Source organism: Musa acuminata, chromosome BXJ1-1 (genome assembly GCF_036884655.1).
Source record: "Musa acuminata AAA Group cultivar baxijiao chromosome BXJ1-1, Cavendish_Baxijiao_AAA, whole genome shotgun sequence".
Classification (NCBI taxonomy): Eukaryota; Viridiplantae; Streptophyta; class Magnoliopsida; order Zingiberales; family Musaceae; genus Musa; species Musa acuminata.
Window position 1 is genome coordinate 15672955 of NC_088327.1, and position 9675 is coordinate 15682629.

The 9675-nt window shown below is 34.8% G+C and overlaps 1 long non-coding RNA gene and 1 other non-coding gene across 4 annotated transcripts; both read left to right on the plus strand.

The window, feature by feature from the left end:
- Positions 1 to 683: 683 nt before the first annotated feature.
- On the plus strand, positions 684 to 4066 carry LOC135676215 (uncharacterized). Of its 3 annotated transcripts, XR_010514199.1 has the most exons (6): positions 684 to 998; positions 2879 to 2947; positions 3020 to 3114; positions 3227 to 3404; positions 3591 to 3700; positions 3805 to 4066. It is a non-coding gene; the product is annotated as an uncharacterized LOC135676215 (long non-coding RNA). The 3 variants fall into 3 exon arrangements; XR_010514198.1 differs by having other exon boundaries at positions 685 to 2947; XR_010514195.1 differs by having other exon boundaries at positions 685 to 3114.
- Positions 4067 to 6449: 2383 nt separating this feature from the next.
- TRNAA-UGC (transfer RNA alanine (anticodon UGC)) lies at positions 6450 to 6522 on the plus strand. The gene has a single exon. It is a non-coding gene; the product is annotated as a tRNA-Ala (tRNA).
- Positions 6523 to 9675: the final 3153 nt, after the last annotated feature.

Consider the following 9675-nt stretch of genomic DNA (forward strand, 5'->3'; position numbering starts at 1 on the left):
ATAGTGTTATTTTGTGGTCGTCAGACTTCATATGCTGGCGTTGAAGTAGCTAGATTTAATTTGTGAATCGGTAGACTCAGTTGTTGCATCAGATACATGCAAATATCTTCCCACTTTGCAGAGAAACTTCTGATGTTAGTGGAAGGGGTAAAAGCAAAACTTTATCTCCTGTTTCCTTCCTGCTTTAGAATTTAGAAAGATCAAATCATCTTGTTTTCTAGTAAATTGATACAAGGTCATCTTTTTTTCTAAAGAAAATCCTCTTTATGCGTCTTTATTTGGATGATATCAGAAAAAAAAAACCTTGGTTTAAATCGAGTGTTTTTACCCCCATGTATCATTAGCCTTGCTTCTGTCAATCGATGGTTTCATTTATATCTTTATTCCTTCGTTTATTTGAGCAATCAAAAGGGAAAACTAAATAAAAAAGAGGGGGTCATAAGATTTTTCTGGGTAAATCTAGCTGTGTTTTTTATTTACTTAAATTAAATAAATGAATTGTTTTTTATGGTAAGTTCTTGACCTGAACTCAAGAACGTTTACGCTGCTTTCGTGATCCGATAAGAGTCTGTCCTTAATTAACCCGAACTGAACTTGAGCTAACGCGAGTTCTGTGTGACACCAACCGCGCAACTGGCCTCCCCATGTAGGAGCGCTTTTAAGATTCGTAAAAGCACGTGCCCGCGGTAGATCACGATCAAAGGGGGTGCGAGTTTTCTCCAACAGAAGCCCTGCGAAAACCCTACATCAGCCCCCTTTCTCGTGTCTGCACGTCGAGTCGTCTCTATCACACGCCCGCTTGCCCCGTCCTTTCGAAGAAAAACCCCCCTTTCCCTAGTTCTTTGCCTCTCTCCTTGCTCTGATTAGTTCGCTTCCAATTCGTCTCCGGGTCTCGGCTCTGTGTCAAGAATTTTCCCAAGTACGTCAACGAGGACCGCCTTCGTGAATTCTTCTCTCAGAAGGGGGAGGTCACCGATGCCAAGCTTATGCGCACTTAAGTAAGAGATTGAATGAATTGCTCTGTTGCCCTATGAAGCACTCTATATTGGTAGTTGCGTCGTTTATGTATGCTTCCTTGGAAATATTTCTGTTCATTGAGCTTTGATAAGCTCCAACTATATATTCGAGGAGTAGCGAATTTGTGCCGTTATAATGGTCCCATCTTTTCTTCACGGGATCAACGCATTTTTCTTTCTTAGCTAGAATTACCTGCTCATTAGGCAAGTTTAATAAGTGGGAAAATATTTTCTCGCCCTAGATAGTTTCCTTCATTCAGTGCGTGCTTATCAAACACTATATTGGTAGGGTTTAGTTTTTCTAATTTGAATGTTCTTCTCTGGCTTTCATTCATTATTGGGAGATTAGCCATTTTGTTCTGGCCTTCATTCATTAATTTAAATATCTCATCATTTTACTGAGTGGATCAAGAACCTAATTCGATTCACTTGTTTGTTTATTTGTCACTTAATGATTTGCCTGGTGGCCAGTTTAAAACCAAGAAACAGAAAAAATATATATCATTTTCTTCTGAGATGACATTTTTTATTTGTATAGTAATTTTTATGCCTTTGGGATCTATATGTTAAACTTGTTTCTGTTAGAGATGGAAAGAGAAGGCAATTCACATTTATTGGGTTCCGAACTGAGAGGGAAGCTGAAGACGCCTCAGCTACTATAACAATTCTTACATGGATACATGCAAATAATTTTTTTTGAAAAAGGAAAACATAAATTCATTTAAAATTCAAACTGCTCAGTGAGCAAAGGCAACGGTATTGTTCGCGGATCAAAATTGCTTTCCCAGAAGACTCCACAGTTAACCACCCTTCCCCAGTTAGCTAGTCTATGGGTCGAGTCTTTATAGGCTCAACGTATGTGTTGAAAGTCAATCACATTGACTTCCCTGGCCAAGTTCACTTATCACTAAGGAGACTGTAAAGGTGCCAAGGCACCCTCCTACAGTTCCCTACAAAATTGATCCATTCATTGGAATCTGTACAAAAATTATATTCTTCCATCCTTGCATTTGGGCTCTCTCCAGAGCCTTCAAAATAGCTCTGCCCTCAGTTTGTTTGGGGTCTTGCACCTTGCATCCCTCAAATCCAGCTGCTAGAAGTCTGCCATCCTTGGTTTTGATGATGAATCCCAAACCTGTATTATAGGAAGAAAAAGAGCCATCACAAAGTATCACAAATTCATGTGTCCCCTCAATGGAAATATCTGAACATTCCTCTCAAGGCGCTGGATAGGTTTCAGGAAGTCAATAGTGGCAGCCACTATATTCCATTATTCCTGTACATCGCTATGTAATCTGAGGTAGGCAGTCTATTCCATAAGAAAATTTTTATTTTGGGATAAACATGTAAATATGCCAAAGTGCTGTCTGACCAGACCAAGATGCATCCATGGATGGGGCTCCCTCTCTCAACAAACTGTCAGCACTATTAACCAAAGCCTCACTACTTGGAGTAAGAGCCCATACTCAGCGGTCAATGACCAGGGCTGCTAGAAATATCAATACAAAGAATTCTATCGATCAGGAGGGGATGAAAACAGTTTGATGAAAGCAAGAAATCCCAAAACCCATTTAATAACAGATCTGAAACCATCTGCAAATTCGACATCAAATCAGCGTTTACAAAAGTCGGCCGCTTGCTAATTGGAATACCATCGATCCAAGGATATGTAGAAATCAAAGTTGATGTACCATCCACCATGCTGCGTCCGAGACCTCGCCTAATAGACATAATCAAGTTATTTGTGATCCTCCAGTTCCATGAAACTGGTCTATTGTGATTGAGATTCCAAGTCTTTATTTTTTACTTTTGTTCTTGTTATCTAGTCACGATCACTATTTTTCAAGAACCTGAATTTCCAGGCAATTGATGACTCTTTGAAGAAACATTTTAGTGATAAAATGAAGGATGGGATAATAAAAAGCGTAAAGGTACATTCTTGATTGGATTGTGAGTTTTCTTCTCTTTATTCTTCTTTTCAAATGTTCTTACTGTTGTTTTAGGTAAAAAAACACCAAAAAATGGAAAGGATGTTTCCATTGGTTTTGTTGAATTCGATTCTGTGGAAACAGCAACCAGTGTGCGTAAGGATTTACAGGTAAAATACCAGCTGCTATTTGGGCATGCTCAACAGAGAAACTTACACAGATTGAATTACATCTCTTGTTGAACTGTAGTCTAAGAATAGCTCTTTATACTTTACACTGCAGGGAACTGTTCTGGATGGTCATTCTCTTATATTGCAACTTTGTCCTTCCAAGAAAGCCAGACAGGTTCCTAAAAAAGACAAGAAGATTAAGAGCTCAACAACATTGATCGTAAAAAAATGTTTTTGCATTTGAGGCAACCGAAAAGGATCTAAAGCAGCTGTTCAGTCCATTTGGTCAGGTACTGTTATGTATTCAACTGTTGTCTTACATGGTATTGTGTTTCTTTCTTCTCAAAAATCTTTGTTGATAATGGGGATATCAGTTTGACTATTGGTGACAATCTTTAGTAGATATTTCCACTACATAAAATATGTTTTAGGATATAAGAATGACTTGGATGAAATTACATGATTCCATACTCCAGTGAAGTTCGGGGGTCATGACAAGGGCTATGCATTCTTCTAGGATGCTACTGAGCAAGAGGCCCAAAATGCATTGGAGAATCTTTCAAGCACGCATCTCTATAGTCATCTGGTAATTTCCTTCACGGTTATGTATGTCATGTATACATATACGTGTGAATTCATTGCCTTTGAAGCTTGGCCAACGTTTTACTTTTTGTTCCTTGGGTCCTCCAGCGAGCAAAAGAGAGAAACAATAGAAGATCTAAGAGCAAGAGCTGCTGCTCAGTTTGGGGTTGACAATGGTGGCTTATCGAATAAAACGAAGGCCACTTCTGTGGTTGAAGGCGCCAAGGAGTTAAATCATTCTTTCGGCATTTATTGATTCATAGAGCCCAAAGGGTAAAGCATTCCTCAATTTCTGCCAAAAGTTTCTGTCTGTAAAGAATGTTCTATCGCAGAACGAATAACTGATAAGAAAAAACACTGATTCCTAGCATTTAATTTAACCTTTAAATAATTATGGAATGCGAGGCACGGGGTTCCATTCCCTGGGTTGGCTTTAAAAATATTTTAAAACCTATATAACATATATAATGTTATTGATGTTTAATGGAGATCCCTTTTTAATTATATTAGTCTCGGTTAAAGAGTTTTAATTTCACAATCAATTTTCTAATATAATATTCTTATTAAACACATATTTAAGTAATACAACATGAGGGTATACCTCATATGGTAGCGCACTTAGGTTTGATTTCTTGTATCTCCATGTATGTTAATTTGATCTAGTCATATAATATTTTATGTTTAAAAATATTTTAAATCTTATATAATGTCTATAATGTTATTGATATTCTAATCATTTGATCTTAATGTTATATTTTCATAATCAAATTTTTAATATTTTATTTTTAGATAAATAGAAGATGATGTCATATATAAAGGACAGCATGAGGGTAGAGTGTTTGATGTTGTATTTTCTTAATAATTTTTTTTTATATTTTATTTTTAGATAAATAAAAGATGATGTCACGAATAAATGATATCATGGGGGTGTAGCTTATATGGTAGAGTATTTTTTATATTTTAGATAAATAGAGGATAATATCATACATGAATAATAGTATGGGGGTGTAGCATATATGGTAGAGTGTTTGCTTTGCATGCAAGAGGTATGGGGTTCAATTTCTTACACCTCTATGTATATTAATTTGATCTAATCATATAATTTTTTAAGTTTAAAAATATTTTAAATCCTATACAATATCTACAATGTCATTGATATTCTAATCATTTGATCTTGATGTTATACTTTTATAATTAATTTTTTAATATTTTATTTTTAGATAAATAGAAGATGCTATCATATATAGAGGACAGCATGATGGTAGAGCGCTCGCTTTGCATGCCAAAGTGAAGATACCTTTTTAATTATATTAATCTTATTTGAGGCTCTATGTTGTACATTCACTATATGTTGTACATTCACTATCAATTTTTTAATATTTTATTTTTAGATAAATAGAAGATGATATCATATATATAGAGAATAGCATGGGGGTAGAGTGCTTGTTGTACTTTCCCAATAAATTTTTTAATATTTTATTTTCAGATAAATGAAAGATGATGTCACACATGAATAATAAAATGGGAGTGTAGCTCGTATTGTAGAGCATTCGCTTTGCATGTACGAGGTTCGATTCCCTACACCTCCATGTATATGTGTTAATTTGTTCTAATCATATAATATTTTAAATTTAAAAATATTTTAAATCCTATATAATATATATAATTTTACTGATATTCTAATCATTTGATATCAATGTTGTATTTTCATAATCATTTTTTAATATTTTATTTTTAGATAAATAGAAGATGATGCCATATATAGAGGACATCATGGGGGTAGAGCGCTCGATGTTGTGCTTTCATAATGAATTTTTTTATATTTTATTTTTAGATAAATAAAAAATGATGTCATATATAAATAATAGTATGGGGGTGTAGCTCATATGGTAGAGCACTCGCTTTACATGTGAGAGGCACAGGGTTCGATTTCTTATACCTTCATTTATGTTAATTTGATCTATTCATACAATTTTTTAAGTTTAAAAATATTTTAAATCCTATACAATATCTACAATGTTATTGATATTCTAATCATTTGATCTCAATATTGTACTTTTATAATTAATTTTTTAATATTTTATTTTTTGATAAATAGAAGATGCTATCATATATAGAGGACAGCATGGGAGTAGAACGCTCGCTTTGCATGACAAAGTGAAGATATCTTTTTAATTATATTAATCTCATTAGAGACTCTATGTTGTACTTTCACAATCAATTTTTTAATATTTTATTTTTATATAAATAGAAGATGATATCATAAATAGAACAGCGTGGGGGTAGAGCGTTATTGTGCTTTCCCAATAAATTTTTTTATATTTTATTTTCAGATAAATGAAAGATGATGTTATACATAAATAATAGCATGCGGGTGTAGCTTATATGGTAGAGTGCTTTGTGCTTTCTCAATCAATTTTTTTATATTTTATTTTTAGATAAATAAAAAATGATGTCATACATAATTAATAATATGGAGGTGTAACTCATGGTAGAGTGTTTGTTTTGCATGTGAGAGGTATGGGGTTCGATTTCCTGCACGTACACATATGTTAATTTGCTCTAATCATATAATTTTTTAAGTTTAAAAATATTTTAAATCTTATATAATATCTAATATTTTATGTTTAGATAAATAGAATATGATATCATAAATAGAATAGGGGTAGAGCGTTGTTGTACTTTTCGAATAAATTTTTTTATATTTTATTTTTAGATAAATGAAAGATGATGTCACAAGTAAATAATAGCATGGGGGTGTAGCTCATATGGTAGAGCGCTCGCTTTGCATGCGAGAGGCATGGGGTTCAATTCCCTGCACCTCCATGTATATATTTTAATTTGTTCTAATCATATAATATTTTAAGTTAAAAATATTTTAAATCCTATATAATATCTAAAATATTATTGATATTCTAATCATTTGATCTCAATGTTGTATTTTTAAAATCAATTATTTAATATTTTATTTTTAGATAAATAGAAGATGATGTCATATATAGGGGACAATATGGAGGTAGAGCGCTCGATGTTGTACTTTCCCAATAAATTTTTTTATATTTTATTTTTAGATAAATGAAAGATGTTATCACAAATAAATGATACCATGTGGGTGTAGCTAATATGGTCGATCGCTTGATTATTGGCACCTCCATGTATATATGTTAATTTGTTCTAATCATACAATATTTTGTATTTAAAAATATTTTAAATCCTATATAATATATATAATTTTACTGATATTCTAATCATTTGATATCAATGTTGTATTTTCATAATCAGTTTTTTAATATTTTATTCTTCGATAAATAGAAGATGATGTCATATATAGAGGACATCATGGGGGTAGAGTGCTCGATGTTGTACTTTCCCAATGAATTTTTTTATATTTTATTTTTAGGTAAATAAAAGATGTTGTCACAAATAAATGATACCATGTGGGTGTAGCTCATATAGTAGAGTGCTTGATTCCTCGCACCTCCATGTATATATGTTAATTTATTTTAATTATACAACATTTTAAGTTTAAAAATATTTTAAATCCTATATAATATATATAATTTACTGATATTCTAATCATTTGATATAAATATTATATTTTTATAATTAATTTTTTAATATTTTATTTTTAGATAAATGGAAGATGATATTATATATAAATAATAGCATGGGGGTGTAACTTATATGGTAGATTGCTTGCTTCGCATGCGAGAGGCAAGGGGTTTGATTCTCTACACTTCCATATATGTTAATTTGATCTAATCATATAATTTTTTAAGTTTAAAAATATTTTAAATCTTATACAATATCTACAATGTTATTGATATTCTAATCATTTGATCTCAATGTTATACTTTTATAATTAATTTTTTAATATTTTATTTTTAGATAAATAGAAGATGCTATCATATATAGAGGACAGCATGGGGGTAGAGCGCTCGCTTTGCATGCCAAAGTTAAGATATTGTTGAATCTCGGATTTTGATGTTGAAGTTAATTGTTATTTATTATCTAATCCATATGTTGAGATAAGTGTGCAGGATTAACTACGATGGAAGTAAGACTTGCAGCAGGAGTTGTGCTGGAGTCAAGACCATGATCATGTTGGTGGTTTGAGAGTTCGACGGAAGTCCGGACGATCGTCGGAGGTTCTGCGAGAACAAATCCGAGAAGTCCAGGAGCTTGCCAAAGAAGCTCGTCGGAACTCGCTAAGTGGATTGTCGCAAGTCCAGGAGTTTGCCGGAAGTCTGCCGGAGCATCGCCAAGGGTTCGTCGGATGTTCGCCGGAAGTTCGTCGGAAGCTCGCTAGAAGAAGCGATTGACGCACTGGAGCAAGTTACAGTATTAATATCTTAAATATCATAGTTAGCATGTAGATTAAGTTAGGAATGAGAGGTGATCCCATTAACTTAATCTGGGGGGCAATTGGGCCCTTAACAGACCCAAATTGGGCCGAATGGATCAACCCATTCGGACCAGAATTCCTGACAAGACGTGGCATCGCTAGGGCCGATGGTGGCACCGCCCAAGAGCTCAGTCTCCGAGCGGGACTGGGCAGTGGAACCACCCCAATCAGGCGGTGGCACCGCCAGAGCTCGGTCTCCGAGCTCTATCAGGCGGTTGTACCGCCCAGTCTAGTGGTAGTACCGCCAGGACCCCAGAAATTCGAGAGATGACATTTTTGAGCTCCAAATTCAAACTAGTTTGGGGCCTATATAAACCCCACCCTTTCCTGCATGAAAGGGCACCGAAAATCCAATCTTACTCTGTGATTTTTAGAGCTCAAAAGTGTTGTAAAAGCTAGAAGTTCTCCTCCCTCTTTTCTTCCAAGTTTTGATCTTTCAAGAGAGGAGAGAAAATTCTGTAAGGGTTGTCTCCTAAGCCCATCAAAAGGATTGAAACTATAAAAGGGTGGTTGGCCTTCGCCTATTGAAGGAAGGCCTCTAGTAGACGCCAATGACCTCGTCGGAGGAGGAAGCCGAAAGTGGATGTAGGTTACGTTTGACCAAACCACTCTAAAATCTGGTTTGCATTTCCTTTGTGCTATTTATCTTAACTGCAAACCGCTTTCCTTACTTTACTTCAAATACGTTTCCGTAGGCTTTCAAAGTTATTATATGCACGAAACGACTTTTACGTCAGAATTGAATTTCAACGTACGAACGTAGTTTTAATCGTCGAAAGTTTTCCGCTGCAATAATTCAACCCCTCCCCCTCCCCCCCTAGTGCTCTTGATCCTAACAATTGGTATCAGAGCTGTAACATCCCATTAGTCCCACATCGGAAGTGGGCAATGTGTATGATTAGCTTATAAGGGCCTGATGAGTGTACTACTTAACTCCCGCTTAAGCATTTTGGTCCGTGGTTGAAGAACCAAAATGGAGTTATTGGCTAGTTGGCTCATCAGACTCGGGTCGTGACATTTGGTATCAGAGCCGACCTAGCATTTGGGCAGGGTGAGAGTGCTCGAGTAGGAAAGGGCTACCCATGGATGGAGTCGAGAACTCATCACGGCGTGGAGCCACCACTGAGTTAAACCTCACATGCACTATGCTAGGGTTCGATCTGGGTTATGTCGGGTCTTGACGAGGATGTCAAGCTAATTGAGTTGAGGATATTGTAACATCCCATATCGGAAGTGGGCAATGTGTATGATTTCTATATATTTTGATATTGAAAATCAAAATTTTGAGGTTGACAATGATAGTTCTTTTTTGAGTGAACTAGAAAAAAAACTTTCTAGTTATTTAAGTAGGGGGTCTAAGAAAAAGAATCACTACTATTATCATTATATGTATGATACTCAATTTGGTTGGAATAATCACATTAATAGTTGCATTGATAGTTATCTTCGTTTTGAAGTCAGTATTAATAGTTCTATTTCGGGTAGTACCAACAATTATAGTGACAGTTACTTTTATAACTTCATTTGTACTGAAAATAGAAATTAGCTTATAAGGGCATGATGAGTGTACTATG